We start from the raw sequence: 14,409 nt of genomic DNA on the forward strand, positions 1-14,409 counted from the left end.
TTTCTACTTGGCTCTACTCGCCTTCTCTATAGACGTTAGGTGCAAGGTGGAGCTCTAGGATGGTGAGGGGTGTCCCTGGTGCTCCGAATCCACATGAAGCCTTTTGGTGCTAACTGGCTGGTGAACACTGAGGGACATTACCAGGTGGGACACCTGAGTGTTCCATGCCTGGAGTCCCTGCCCTGATATTCGGCTAATTCACATGTGTCCTGAGCACCTACTATGCGCCAGACACTGTACCCATGCTAAACATACACACATAAGGGTAGAGCTCGGGCTCCAGAAAGGAAACAAAAGAAATAAGAACCACATTCTCATCCACAGGTGCTACGGACCTGTAGAATCCTCCTAGGGAATGATTGATTTCCAGAGAACTCTGGCATCCTGCCATAACCCACCAAGCTGTCAGAGGTAAAATTAGAAGACAAAACTAGGCTTCTTGCACAATGGTCTGTCTGCATGATAAAGAGCATTGGATTGGAAACAGGATCAATTCCAGGCTCTCGACAGCTGGAACAAAAGAACAAGACTAACTGTCGGCCCTGCCTGATTTATCTTGGGCAGGGACAGTACTTCTTTGGTGTCGTAGACGGTGTGCAGTGGTCGTGGAGCACTCGATTTGGAATTAGAAAGCCCAGGAGGTGGCTGGGTTTGTCCCCTCCTACTGTGTGACCATGGGCAGATCCCTTACCCTCTCTGAGCTGGTTTCCTTACCTGTAAAATGGAGATGACACATATTGTATACACTCTCAGGCCTCAAAAGAGCTAATGATATAAAGGAGTTTGAAAAAACTTGAGTCTAAATCAGGAGTTAGCAAACCATGGCTCATGGGCCAAATGTGGCCCATTGCTGGTTTTTGTAAATAGAGTTCACTGAAACCCAGCTACACTACCTGCTTATGTATTGTCTATGGCTGTATCTACAGCACACATTACAACAGCAGAGTAGGGTTGTGGCAACAGACATCATATGGCCAACAAGCCGGAAATATTTATTGGCTGGCCCTTTACAGACAAACTGGCTTAAACCACGGTCTAACTGACATAACGTGTTATGGCACAATGCTAGACACAGTGGGGGGCCCCAAACAGGAATTCAGAGAATAAGATGTGATTAACTGGGTCCATCATTAAGAATTTATGTTAATGCAACAGAATTTTATCTCTAATTGATTCATTAATTTTTTATAGACTCAACATTTACAGTTACATTTCTGTCTCAAAAAGACTTGAAGATGTGGCCTGCCATTTCTCTCTGCTAAAGTCTTGTCTCTAATTCATTTTTTACATGTGATGACATCAGACATTCCTGAGAAGTTTTCAGGTGGTTCTGTGGTTACTGATTATGAATAGGAAAAGCCACATCTCTATGTATAGATCATGACCTGTTTGTAAAAGAGGAAGTAATTTTGCAATGTAGGGGAGCAAAATTTGCCACCCCAAAGTGTGTCTCTTTGGCACGTGGATTATTTTAGGCTGTTTATTTTTAAGAAACAGAAGACTCAAGAAGTTTTTCTTTTTTGCCTCCCTCCTAACTACCTAAGAAAGTTTAGATAGAGGACTTATTTCAGAAAAGGAACTATTACCATAGATAACTACAGTATAATATGAACTAGGTGTGATAGACAGGGTGGGACCTAGAAAAGTCTGTTGGTTAAAATTCCTCTCTATCTCCCATTGTTGCTATGGACCCAGCAAACATTTGTTTACTCTTTTACTCTTTTTCATCTTCGGGTGGATTGTTTTCCCTTCCTTTCAAGACCTAGACCCCTGCATCCTTTTCATTAGTTCTGGACGGCATATAGGCCTCAATTGCCTGCCCGACTGCCTGTGGGCCTCATTTTCTTATGGAGCTCTCTTGCTTACATAATTAAATTTGATTTTCCCCCGTTAATCTGCTTCATGTCGATTTAATTCTTAGACCAGCCAAAAGAAGCTGGAAGGGTAAAGTGAAATTTTTCTTCCCGACAACAAAATTAATGGTTTGAAAGGATCATGAAAGTTTTTACTATTTAGGTTTGTCTAATTTAGATATAGTTTGTAACAGAAGACCCCAAGCACTCCTTTATTTATTAGGGCAGACATTTGTCTTGGAGGAGACAATGAAGAATGCGGCCCAGCCATAAGCTATAGAAGATAAGAATGGCATATATTTTTTTCTGGATTCACAGAGCCAGGCAATACATCATGAATAAACAGATGCTTGATAAATGCTTGCTGACAGGCTGACTAAATGAACAAATAGATGGTTCTTCATCTGCAAAATGTAAAGAATGATAAAGCCTGCCCTCTCCACCCCTCCTGATATGAAGCTGAAATGAGATACAGGATATGAAATATTTTTGTGAGCTGTCAATCATTCGGCTGCTCTTCTGTTTTTCTGTTCACATCCCTGAGCACTGTTTTGAGTTGAGGTTTGCTTTCAGGAGCCTCATTAACAGCCTTCCGTTCCAATCCTTGCTGTCTTTGGGGTTACTTCCTGGGGAATTATGCAGTTTCCAGGGCAAAGCACCCTGGGCAACAAAGTAAAATCAAGGTCAACCTTCAAGGAGGAAAGAGTCTCCAAAGGGAACATATACCTTGGGAGTAGATTGGGGGGAGGAGGGGCAGGAAGCGCCCTGCCTTAGCTGGTGATGCTAGGGGTTCCTATGGGCTCACTGTATGTTTATTTGGAGATGTTAAAATTTTGTGGCACTCTCTACCCACTCGCAACTGCCCCATCTTTCATCTGACTCCATGGGACACTGAACAGCCACGAATCTGTGGCTTTGTAGAAGTGCAGACACCCCCATAGAGATAACTTTCCTTGGGCTTAGGAATATTCACTTAGCCTGTGTGGAAGATGTCACTCACTATATATGAACCAAGTATCAGGCTAGAAGGAATTTGGTGGTCACCCCATTCAGCACCCCTGTGTGCAGGTGAGACTTCTGAGGAGGTCCAATGGGCTCTCAGCCTGCTCAACCTCGTGGGGCTGAGCCCCTCATCCAGAATCCCACTGGGGTCATTCTGTTCCCTCAAGCCCGCGTCTGGTCTTATAGCTCTCATCCACTAGCCTCAGGTCAGTCCCTGCTCTTATTTCTCCACCACCTTCCACACTTTTAATGGACAAATCCTTTCAATTTTTCTCTCTTCTGAACATTTCAAAAACACATTTGAATAGGAATGAGTTTTAAAACAGATTTAAGTTAGTTACTCTTATTTTTTTTTTAGGAGTATTTGCATCTTAAAGAGTCACAGACTTAGTGCTACATTGCCTACGTTTTCTTCCGACTGACCCTGCATTTATCTTCGGAGCAGCCATTTCACACCACTCCCCTCGGATCCACACAGCCCACGGCCTCAAACCAAATAGTCAGGCTCTTGGTGTTTTGGCCCCTTTCTGTGTAAATAACCTACAGCACACTCCTCTTCTCTATCCAACTTTTCTTTTTATGGGCACACAACTAAAAGGTGTTTCTTGCTCTCTTTGTTTCAAATGCATCCATCCTTCAAAGTTCAGCTCAGATTTCCCTTCCTCCCCAGAGTCCTCTCTGCACCCCAGCACATCTGATCTTCTCCTCACAGCTGAGTCGCCTCACTGATGTACTGATGTTTTCACCTTAGAAAAGGTATTCTAAGGGTCTCTGATCTTGTGTGACAGGCAGAGACCACTGTAATAGGAGCTGCCCAGAAAGAACAACCCTGAATCTGTTACGACGTAGTGCTTGCTTGCCCATTGTTCAAGCGTGCACACTGGGTAGGAGGTTGCTGGGTAAGAGCATCCCCTGCCCGCCGCAAGGCTCAGTCCTGGACTTGAGGAATGATGGCTTTGCATCTTAGGTTATGATTTACACTACTCTAGAATGCCAAGCTGTGCAGTTAGAAATTAAGGCAAAACTTTGGGGAAAGTAAGTTAATCAAAAACATCTTTTAGGAAAACGACTTGGCCGTGAATACTAAAGCTAAACATATATACACCCTACGATACAACAATCCCTGGGCATTACCCAACAAAAATGCTTAAATTTATGCTCCAAAAGACATATACAACAGTATTCATAACAGCGTTATTCAAACTAGGCCTGGACTGAGAACAACCCACATGCCCATGAACATGGATAAATAGTATTGGACTATATTCACACAACAGAATACTACACAGCACTGAGACTGAACAAACAAGAACTACTTGCTACAATACGGATGGAATTCACAAACACCAGAACTGAGTGAAAAATATCCAGGCACAGAGACCCTCTGACAACATATGTAACTTTCAAAAAAAAGGCAAAACCAATCTATGTGTTAGAAATCGGTTTATTGGTTACCCTTGGAGTGGACACATTTATCACAAAGCCAATTAAACCACTAATATATGAGTCTATTCTACTCCTTTCTATTGATTGTTTTGATGGTCAGGAGAGAGATTTATAGGGAGTTTGGAAAGTGGTAGATTCAACTACATAAACAAGGCTTTATTGAGTGCCTCCCCATGGGCCAGGCATCACCCTTGATGATAGGAGTACAGGATGAATTAGTTTCTGCCCACAAGGAAATCACGGACCAGTGGCCAGGCTCCCACTCTAGAGAGGGCCTTCTTCTCTTCGCTGCAAGGTGCTCACTCCGTGTAATGGTCGGCACCCACCAGTCTAAGAATCCTCATTCTAAAAGTCAAAGACACCTTTTTGCCCTGTCTGGTCAAGGAGAGTCCCCAGATCTAAAAACCTAGGTCTACTTCACCAGTTCAAGGTTAGGATCACTATTCCAGCCCTGAGCTCCTGTAGACGATACCTGGCATTTCTGGAACAACAATGTTTAACCCATATCCAGGCTACCTCCCACCCAAATCACAAAAAGGATTATGAGCTGAGCTGAGAGCTGCCTGCCTTCTTCCAGAATCATCCAGAGCCCCAGTTAGTGACTTCTCATGTCCAGAGGCCAGCAAATAGCTCCAACCATGGTGATTTCCAGATTTCTAGTCTAAATGAGCCCTAGTGTCATACTGATAACTACTATATGAGAGATGGAGGGGAGGAAAATTTCTCCTCAATCCTTTTAGGGTCCTGGCTGGGTCAGAAAATTAAACTGACCAAGACAGATTAACAAGAGAAAAGCACACAAATTTTACTGAATTTTTACATAAACACGGGAGCCTTTATAAGAGGATGAAGACCCAAAGTGGCCAGAGCAGGATGCTCTCATACCTTTTAGACAAAGAAACAATAAATCTGTGAATAATTGACATGACAAAGGAATTTGGGCTAGGCCCAACTAGAACTAAGTAGTCTTTATCTTCCTTAACTAAGAAAAGAATTTCCTTAACTAGGACAAGAACAAGGAAGATAAGGGTTATTTTTACTAGGTTTGTTTGCAGATTCCTCTATGCCTTCTCTGAGCCTATTAAGAGTATGTCTCCAATAAAAGGAGAATTTATTTCCTGCCTTTAGGCAGAAAAGAGGGAACTTTTTTCTGTGTTTACCACTTCTCAAGTGCCTTCAGTTCAAAATTATTTTTATATCAAAGAGGCATATTTTGGTTTTCTTCAGGAACTATTTCCCTCTTACAGAATGTGAGCATCATCACTGGCGTCTTCTTCACATCTGATTTCACAGAAGTCAAACCAGCCTCACTGTCTATCAGCGCCCAGAGAACAGCCTGCCTCCCAGAACATCAGGACCCCACAAAAGGCTCCAGACAAGAACCAGCGACCTCCAGACCCCTTCCAAAATCAAGGAGGCTCAGAAAACCGCTGGAATGGTCTGAGCCCTGGGAAATGACAGCACCTAGCGACATCAGTTACTCCACAAAATAACCACTGATAACAGTCAAAGCTGGAGGAAGCTCAGAGATCCCCTGCGCCCAAAGACCCTTGATTTTAATGATGAGACTGAGGCCAAAGGGCTGAAGTCTGTTCTTTAAGGTCACGCAGATTAGGGACAACAAAGTTGAGAACAAAATTCAGGTCTCCAGACTCCAGGGCTCTTTCCCATATACACTCTGACCTGCAAAGTTCAAACCAGGAGAAGCAACTACCTCTTTCTCATCGTCTGAACCCAGACACCCCAGAGGCCCCTGGGGGCTCTGGGCTAAACTGATCCCACCCTTGGAGCTAAAGAAATTTACCTGCACTGAAGATCTTATTTCTTTAAGCAAATGGACAGGCTCTAGTCCCAGTGCAATCAGAAACCTGCTGCCTGAGACCAACCTTATATATGAGCCTTTCTCAGCACATGTGCTTGGCTGGGAGTCTGGGTTCCTGGCTCCCAGAGCCTTGGCTCCTCCCCACTGTATGTTCTCTGGAAGGGAGGGGAGCACCCAGGGCTTTGTGATGGTATTGCACAAATACAATTATTTTCTTAGAAAACCAGGCAGACAGAATTTGTTTCAGTAATGCCTTGACAAGAGTTAGTCATCTTCTTACTTCCAGATAAGGGAAGGTATTTGGAGATATGACTTAGAACATTATTTCATTACAGGAACTAATGCAATGTTTATGTTCTTTTGTGGTCTCTGGAGTTTGATGAAGCCCTCAGGGATGTTCTCTGCTGAGAAGGAACCCAGCGATTCCCCTGTGCCGTTGAGAGATCTCCCTTTTCTTTCCCAACCCTACTTCCTGAAATCCCCCATTTTGGTTCATTTGTCTTCTTGTCTTTGGCCACTCAGGGCTAGAAACGACCTCTATTGATTGTTTCCTTGCATTCCACACTGGCTCTTCTTCCCCTAAAGCCTTTCCTGGCACTCACATGGTGGCTCTTTGGTAGGTGTTCTTGGCTCTCCCAGGACCTTTGTGCTAGGCTCCCGGTACGGCTTGTGCAGAGCTCAGCACAGCGACTAAGTCAGCCCTCACTTGCCTGACTCCATGCTTGCAATCCTTGGGTCCCCAGGACATGGAGCAATGCCTTAATTGCCTAATACCGTCAGTGGAATGAACGAGTCCCGTACTTCTAGAACTTCATCCTCCTCTTCCTTCCTACGGGCTTCTCTGCAGTGGCCTTTGCTCTGACTCTGACCTCTCACATCTTGATCTTTTTGTGCAACTATCTATCACCTCACTCATTTTATTAGCACTGATAAGGAAAATAATACCGGTAGTAATAGCTGTGATGAACTGAATGCCTTTCTTAAGGCATTCTGAGCAGACTAAGACAATAGCCAACATTCCAACATTTATTGGGCCCTTGTGACAAGCCAGGTACAATGCTCAGTACTCTGCATGCAGAATCTCACTGACTCTTCGCAACTCAGTGAGGTGGTACTATTATCCGCATTTCACAAAAATGAAGCTGAGGCACAGAGCAGTAACCCCACCGAAGTACCCACAGCTAGTAAGCAGCAGAGATGGAACTCAGTCCCAGATGCATCATATTCCACTAGCTTTTCATCATATCAATCAAGAAACCATGTCTTTCTGTCACGGGTAAGTCAAATCCAAAGCTTTCCTCCTGAGTTCAAAGCTCTTTGAATCCTTGCCCCACCTCGTGTTTAAACGGCCAGCCCTCCTTACCCTCTTTGGTCTGAGGGTGTTGGGTGGATAGCAGGAGTAGCGGATTTAGGAATCAAAAGACAGGGGAGAAGATCCTGTTTGGTTAAGAAAACTTCAATATTCTCTTCTGAGAAATCAGCATAATTCATCTCTATTAATAATACATCAAGTCACAAATGTGAAAATGTTTTCTAAACACCACAGGGATCTATGCGTATAGAGAGGACTGCTGTTACAACTGATCTCCAAGTTGTGTCTCAGACAGAACTTTTTCATTTTTATCCCCTCACCCTGGCACTGATCTTCCCTCTCATATTGGCCATTGTTTCAGGAACTTCTGGCTGGGGCTGCTTCTCAACCCTAGATCCCCGCTCCACACCTAGAGCAGGGCTGGGACTCACTCTATGTCAGAGCTGTTTTTGTCAGGTCGTCATTGGGCTTGTCATAAACTGTGTGGAAGAGGGCAAGGCCCGGTGGCCATTTCCTCCTTTGATCCTCCTGTGAATTATTGTTTGGGGTAAAGGAAACAAGTCCAAGGAGGCTCATTGGCCTCTCACATGAGCCCTGTGACTTACAGTTATTCAGAAGTCAGATGTCCCCTCCTCATCTGGGGATGAGTCCTATCTTTGCACGGCCTGGGCTCTCCTTGACCCAGGAGTGGGCTGTGGACCAAAAGCAGGTTAGCAAATTTGTGATTTATGACTAGGAGTTCATTTTCCAGTAGAAACAAGGCTTGAGGAGTGGTAAGGGCTCTGGTGGCCTCCGTAAGCTCCGGAGCAGCAGGACATGAGTGCTTGCCAAGTTCTCGGTCCTAGCAGAAAATCCAAGGGGGAAAGGAATGCCTCCTTACCTGTGCTAGGTGGCAGAATATTAGAGAAGGAGCACTGACATGAGAGTGGATTCAGGTCCAAGTTCTACCACTGACTCTGTGAAGCTGGGCAGGTCACCTCCTCTCTCTGGGACTTAAGTTACATAAAACGAGGAAGTGGTACTCCATCATCTCTCAGCTTTTTGTTATAACATTCTATGACTCTGCTTGGGACCTGCCTTGAGCAAACATTCAAAGGAAAACAAGTTTGTCTCTGGCATCCTCTTACCCCACTCCACAGACTTTCCAAGTGCCCTACACAAACCTAACTAAGTGCTCTCTCCAAAGTGGTTCCTTCCTTTTCCTCCAAGCAAAATTCTCGTTCCTTCAGGGCACCAGAAAACAATCTGATGGAACTAGTCCTCATAAATGTGTGAAGAGCTCATATCCCCTTAACCTTGCTATAAGGATTTGCATTTTTTAAAAAAATAGGGAGTTCCTTATCCAGACAAATTCCTGATTGCTGGAATTTCAGGTAGTGATATAATACGTGCAGAAGTCTGGTTGAGGATGAAGTTAAGGCACTAAGTACAGTAAATATAACTGCTCACAAGTGTTCATGCATGCTCACATGGGTCACTTCTGTTGCTTAATTCAACTCACACTAAAAAACAAGTTAAAACAAGTTAAAACTATAATGTGTCCAACACAACTATAAATGGGGAAAACTACTAAAATACTTACGGACAAGCTCTAACTATTTCTTGCATTGATTCCCTCTGTGCAGATACAAGAGTAAAACAAGAAAATCATGAGGCATCTGATTCTTTAAGCAAATGGACAGGCTCTAGTCCCAGTGCAATCAGAAACCTGCTGCCTGGTCATGGGCTCTGGCCAAGGTTACTACTGGCAGCCCTCTAGATAAGAATTCAAGGTCTTGGTAGTTATGGCCGCACCAAAGCTTCATGAAATCAATTGACAGGTTGTACTATTCTCTGATGTTTTTCTTGCTTGATTTTTTTCAGTTGGTTACAGGTTTTCAAAATTAGGATCAAATAAGGTAAAGAGAAGGGATTTGATTTGTGAGTGGGAGAAAGGACCACATCAAGTTCAGAAGAATGAAAGGAAAAATTGGTGATTCCATATATAACTTTTAAGCATTAGAAATTTATCCAAAAACCAAGATTATAAAAAGAGACCTTGTGGGCTAACTCATCCCAAGATTCCAGCGTAAATTCTAAGACCTAAATTATTAATTTCTTTATCCTCAAAATATTTTCAGAATGTCATAGGAAAATATCTTTTAAGAAATTCACTACAAAGTTTGGAAATAAAAACAAACAAGTTTGTTTGTTTTCAATAAGAGAGTGTTTTCCTAAATTATCAGAGAGCTCACCAGAATTTCAAGGACACTTATTTCTAACTCATAACCCAAGCGAACTTGAATTGACAAGATTTGCTGTACCTGGGAAGGGCTTGGGGGTGCACTGGGAGCCATGCAGATCAGGGAGGCAGGGCATGATGGTCTGGGATTGGAGAGGGTGAAGAAATGTAGAAATACACTAGGTTACACACCAGGCAGGCAGGCAGCATCAGAGATGGTCCAAAACAGCAATGGTGACCTGGCCACAGAGCACAACTGGATTCCTAGAAAGGGGGGCAGAAACACGTCTGATATCTGTCTAATTGGAAAGCAGGTCCTGGGCAGCGAGCACCTTCGTGGTATTAGGATGCAAGGAAATTGCTTGATCCTAGAAAGGCAAACAAGTGACATTGTTGACTTCAAGACCCCACAAAATCTGAGTTGGGACCTAGTTATTTCCCCAGTCTTGGGGCAGAATTGGTCAGTAAATCTTGGGTGGAAAGCAGCTAACTGGAAGCAGAAGCAAGAGCCCTCCTCCATCAGCCTCCATTCTGGTCATGTCTTCTCTACCCCCCTTCTCTAATTTAGCATGGGTCCAGGGGAGCAGGTTTGTATAGCACTTGAAGTCATACTGGGGCAATACTTGGGACCCATATATGACCTAACTTTTCACTCAGGTGGGTAGTACATGTTGGCATTTCTGTCGCAAATTCGTGAAACATCCATTCATCCAGCACTCCTGCCTCTTTCTTTTTTCTTTTTTTCCTTTTTTTTTTTTTAACATGTTTTCTCCCACGACCATTGGAAAGAATCTGATAACCTAATTCATGAAAAGATGCTCATGGCTCATAGTAGTTGAATTGTCAAGTGCCAATGTTTCAGTTATAAAATATAGACCCTGATTGGGGCGCCTGGGTGGCGCAGTCGGTTAAGCATCTGACTCTTGGTTTCGGCTCAGGAGGTAATCTCAGGGTCGCGAGATCGAGCCCTGTGTTTGGGCTCTGCACTCAGAGCAGAGTCGGCTTAAGACTTTTTCTCTCCCTGTTCCTCTTCCCCTCCCCCTCCAATGCTCGCATGCTCTCTCTCAAATAAATAAATAAATTTTTAAAAAATAAACACAAGAGGGCCTGGGTGGCTCAGTCGTTAAGCCTCTGCCTTCAGCTCAGGTCATGATCCCAGGGTCCTGGGATGAAGCCCCTCATCAGGTTCCCTGCTGAGCGGGAAGCCTGCTTCTCCTTCTCCCACTCCCCCTGCTTGTGTTCCCTCTCTCACTGTACCTCTCTCTGTCAAATAAATAAATAAAATCTTTAAAATAAATAAACAAATAAATAAAAATAAACAGAAAATATAGACCTTGAAGCATAGACCTTCATCTATGAACAATAAGCCATTGGGAGGGATCCTTTTCTCATGATGGGCCTTCCTAGCATACCCAGAAATCACACAATTATGAAACTATTAACTATTCCTTCAAAGAAAGACTATCCAAAGACAGAAAATTTTATTTATTTATTTATTTATTTATTTGACACAGAGAGAGAGAGAGAGCACAAGCAGGGGGAGAGGCATGCAGAGGGAGAGGGAGAAGCAGACTCCCCGCTGAGCAGGGAGCCCGATGCAGCGCTTGATTCCAGGACCCTGAGATCATGACCTGAGCTGAAGGCAGATGCTTAACTGACTGAGCCATCCATGCACCCCCAAGACAGAAATTTAAAAAGGTCTACAGCATGATTTGTTCTCATTTCTTTTTTTGCTCTTAGTCTGGTTCCCTAACAGATAAAAATGTTGTCTAGACTTTTTCTTTCAATGTCTCATTGTGTACACCTTGTTTTCTGCCTCTCTTCTTAACTGTGTTCTTGGCATTATTAAACTTGTCCAAATCAATACACAACTATGGAATGTATTTCTAACCATTCTTCTTTCTGACCCTTACTTTGTTCCTGACATCCTTTTCCCCCGAGTGTCTTACAATTTTACCTCTACTTATATATTTGTTTTGGTTGGTTTATTTTCCTTTTGACTTGTGACCTAGCCTATCTTTCTTGGCAGAAAGTTTGTTTGCCATTATGATGATCATAACAGGGAAAATTGACTGCTGGGGAAAACAGCACAATTTCCATATTTCCTTCCAAGAGGTGGTGGCAAAGTTTCTGTTAGGAAAGAAGTCCCAATGGTAAATAAACCATGACTAATCCCAGGGGTACAGAAATGAGTAAGACAGGTGCCCAATGCCCAGGAGATCCAAAAAAAGAGGGGAAGAGCATCCTGAAGTCAACAGCATCCCAGTTAGGTGATGATGCCCGCAGAGTTGCCAATATGGCAGCTCCCATTCCTGAGAGTTTTGTCCTCCAGAACCATCTAAAGTGGTGTCTCTAGCATGCAGGCTGCCTGCTCTGCAATCGAAGGAATTCCTAACCTTAACAAGTATGTCTGTTAGCCATCCTCAACCTTGCATTCTCTGAAAATAAGGGATTCCTCTACATCCAGGAAACACCAGGCTTTTATAGAGTTGTGTGGGCAAAAGTCTTCAATGGAAACATGGCAGGGATTTGTGTTGAAACATGTTGTCCTCCCACAGTTCCATGGAGGGGTTTGTGTGTGCCTTTCAAAACATAAAAAAAAAACAAAACAAAAAACAAAAAAAAACCCCGAACATCTCTTTAACTGAAAAGCATAATTCTGATAGGCTTCTAGAATGAGGCAGCAGCCATGAAAACATCAGTCACCTGGAGGGCCCTCATGTCTGGGCCTCCCCAATGCATGGTGCCTTCCACCTTGATCTGCCTGCTCTGGAAACGTGGCATTTGCGTCCTAGAAAGAGCTTACCTTGAGAGTCAGACGAACCTGGAAGCTTGAACCAGACTCCACCACTTAACGGGGTGTGTAACCGAACCCAAGTTCATCTGCCGGATACACAGTAGAAACAATCACTGGGACCTGGATCACGCAGAAAGGAAAGAGATTATTCGAGAGGCAGCCAAACTTGGAGACAAAAGGACAACGCCCCAAATCCGCCTCCCCAAGGAGAGTCAGGCAACTTTAAAGGCAAATGAGAAAGGCCTGGGTAAAAAGTTGCGGCTGTGCTTATTAGTCCCATAAACCCTTTGGATACTGGTTTCAGGTGGATAGCTTGAGAACTAACCTCTGAGAGTCTCACTCTAATCATCTACAACATAGTAATCATACATACTGGGAAGATTAGTGGAAGAATTCAACTAATATTGTGTTCAACAAATACAACATATCTAGTTCAGGGGCTAGTACATAATCAGCACTCAAAACATTTTGTTAAAATAATGATTATGATTATTCCTTATGATTGGATTCAGTGTTCACAGAGAGGTCTTTGAGGACCCCTTAACCCCCAGGACTGAGTGTGTGCTGCCTACGGGACACCCAGGGAATGCCTGGGCTGGAGATAGGAATGTTCACGATTATTGGCATGCAGGTAGTTAGTAATTGAAATCTGCAAGCAGGTGATATCACAGTAGTAGATTGATTGTTTTGGGCTCACCCTATATCCGTAGTGTTTGCCCTCCCATGTGATAGCCCTTCAAGTATAACTTTAAAATTTTTAGTTCCTTAAATTCTTTACAATACAATGTAGGGACTGGCTCTGTCACTGTTAAACGTGACACATCAGGCCAGATCTGGGGTATACTGTTTCAATTCAAGACCCTACACTTCATAAAAACTATAGCATATCCCCTGCTCTGCTTCATTTTAGGGACTTAGCTTCAGTTTCTCTCTTGACACTTTCAACTGTCCTCATGAAAATGACATGAGTAATCTGTGTGAGAACACCCAGCATCATGCCTGCTATGTATCAGGCTCTTGGCCAACACCGATCATCATCATTTCCTATGTTTGTCTTCAGGGAGCTACAAGTTTATAGTTATTTTTGGCAACTACATCTAAGTGTTGACTCACATTGAGTTTTCCATAAATTAGATCTCATGTCTCTTTAACATGTGAATTCTGTCCCATCCTGTAAAGGACAACCCTTTGAGAAGATACTGAGAAGTGCTTCGGTATTCTGGTGACTATCACTAGATATCTCCCCAAGCGCCTCCTGCGGTCTCATTTCTACTAATGCACCACCAGCTACCCAGACTTCTAAAAAAGAAGACTCAGGGTGCCTGGGTGGCTCAGTCGGTTGGGCATCTGCCTTCGGCTCAGGTCATGATCCCAGGGTCCTGGGATCGAGCCCCACATCGGGCTCCCTGCTTGGCGGGAGGCCTGCTTCTCTCTCTCCCACTCCCTCTGCTTGTGTCCCCTCTCTCACTGTGTCTCTCTCTGTCAAATAAATAAATAAAATCTTTAATAAAATAAAATAAAATAAAAAAGAAGACTCGGAGTATATAACATATATGTAATTAGGTATGTAGGATTCTACATACACACAAATATATGTATGTTAAATTTGAGAAGGTGCTGTATACTAGATGTTCTGTTTTAGTAGAATATTTTTTATCTGACAAAAAAGAGAAAAGGGTTGATAGAGGTCACAACTCCCAAGCCAAGGGAGCAAAGAAAGAAGAATCTAGATAGGTATCTAGGAACTGGGAACAAAACAAGAATGCTCCTTTTTTTAAAATTTTCAACATTGTTCTGAAAATCCAAAATATGAAATATAATTATAAATCAAAATAGTATTAATGAAGAGGAAAAACACTAGCTGATGGTCCTTATATAACTAGAAAACCTAAGAATAAACTAGAAATTATATTAATGAATATTAAGTAAAACAACTAAACTGAAGACAAATTTTTT

Source organism: Phoca vitulina, unplaced genomic scaffold, assembly GCF_004348235.1.
Source record: "Phoca vitulina isolate PV1807 unplaced genomic scaffold, GSC_HSeal_1.0 scaffold63, whole genome shotgun sequence".
Classification (NCBI taxonomy): domain Eukaryota; kingdom Metazoa; phylum Chordata; class Mammalia; order Carnivora; family Phocidae; genus Phoca; species Phoca vitulina.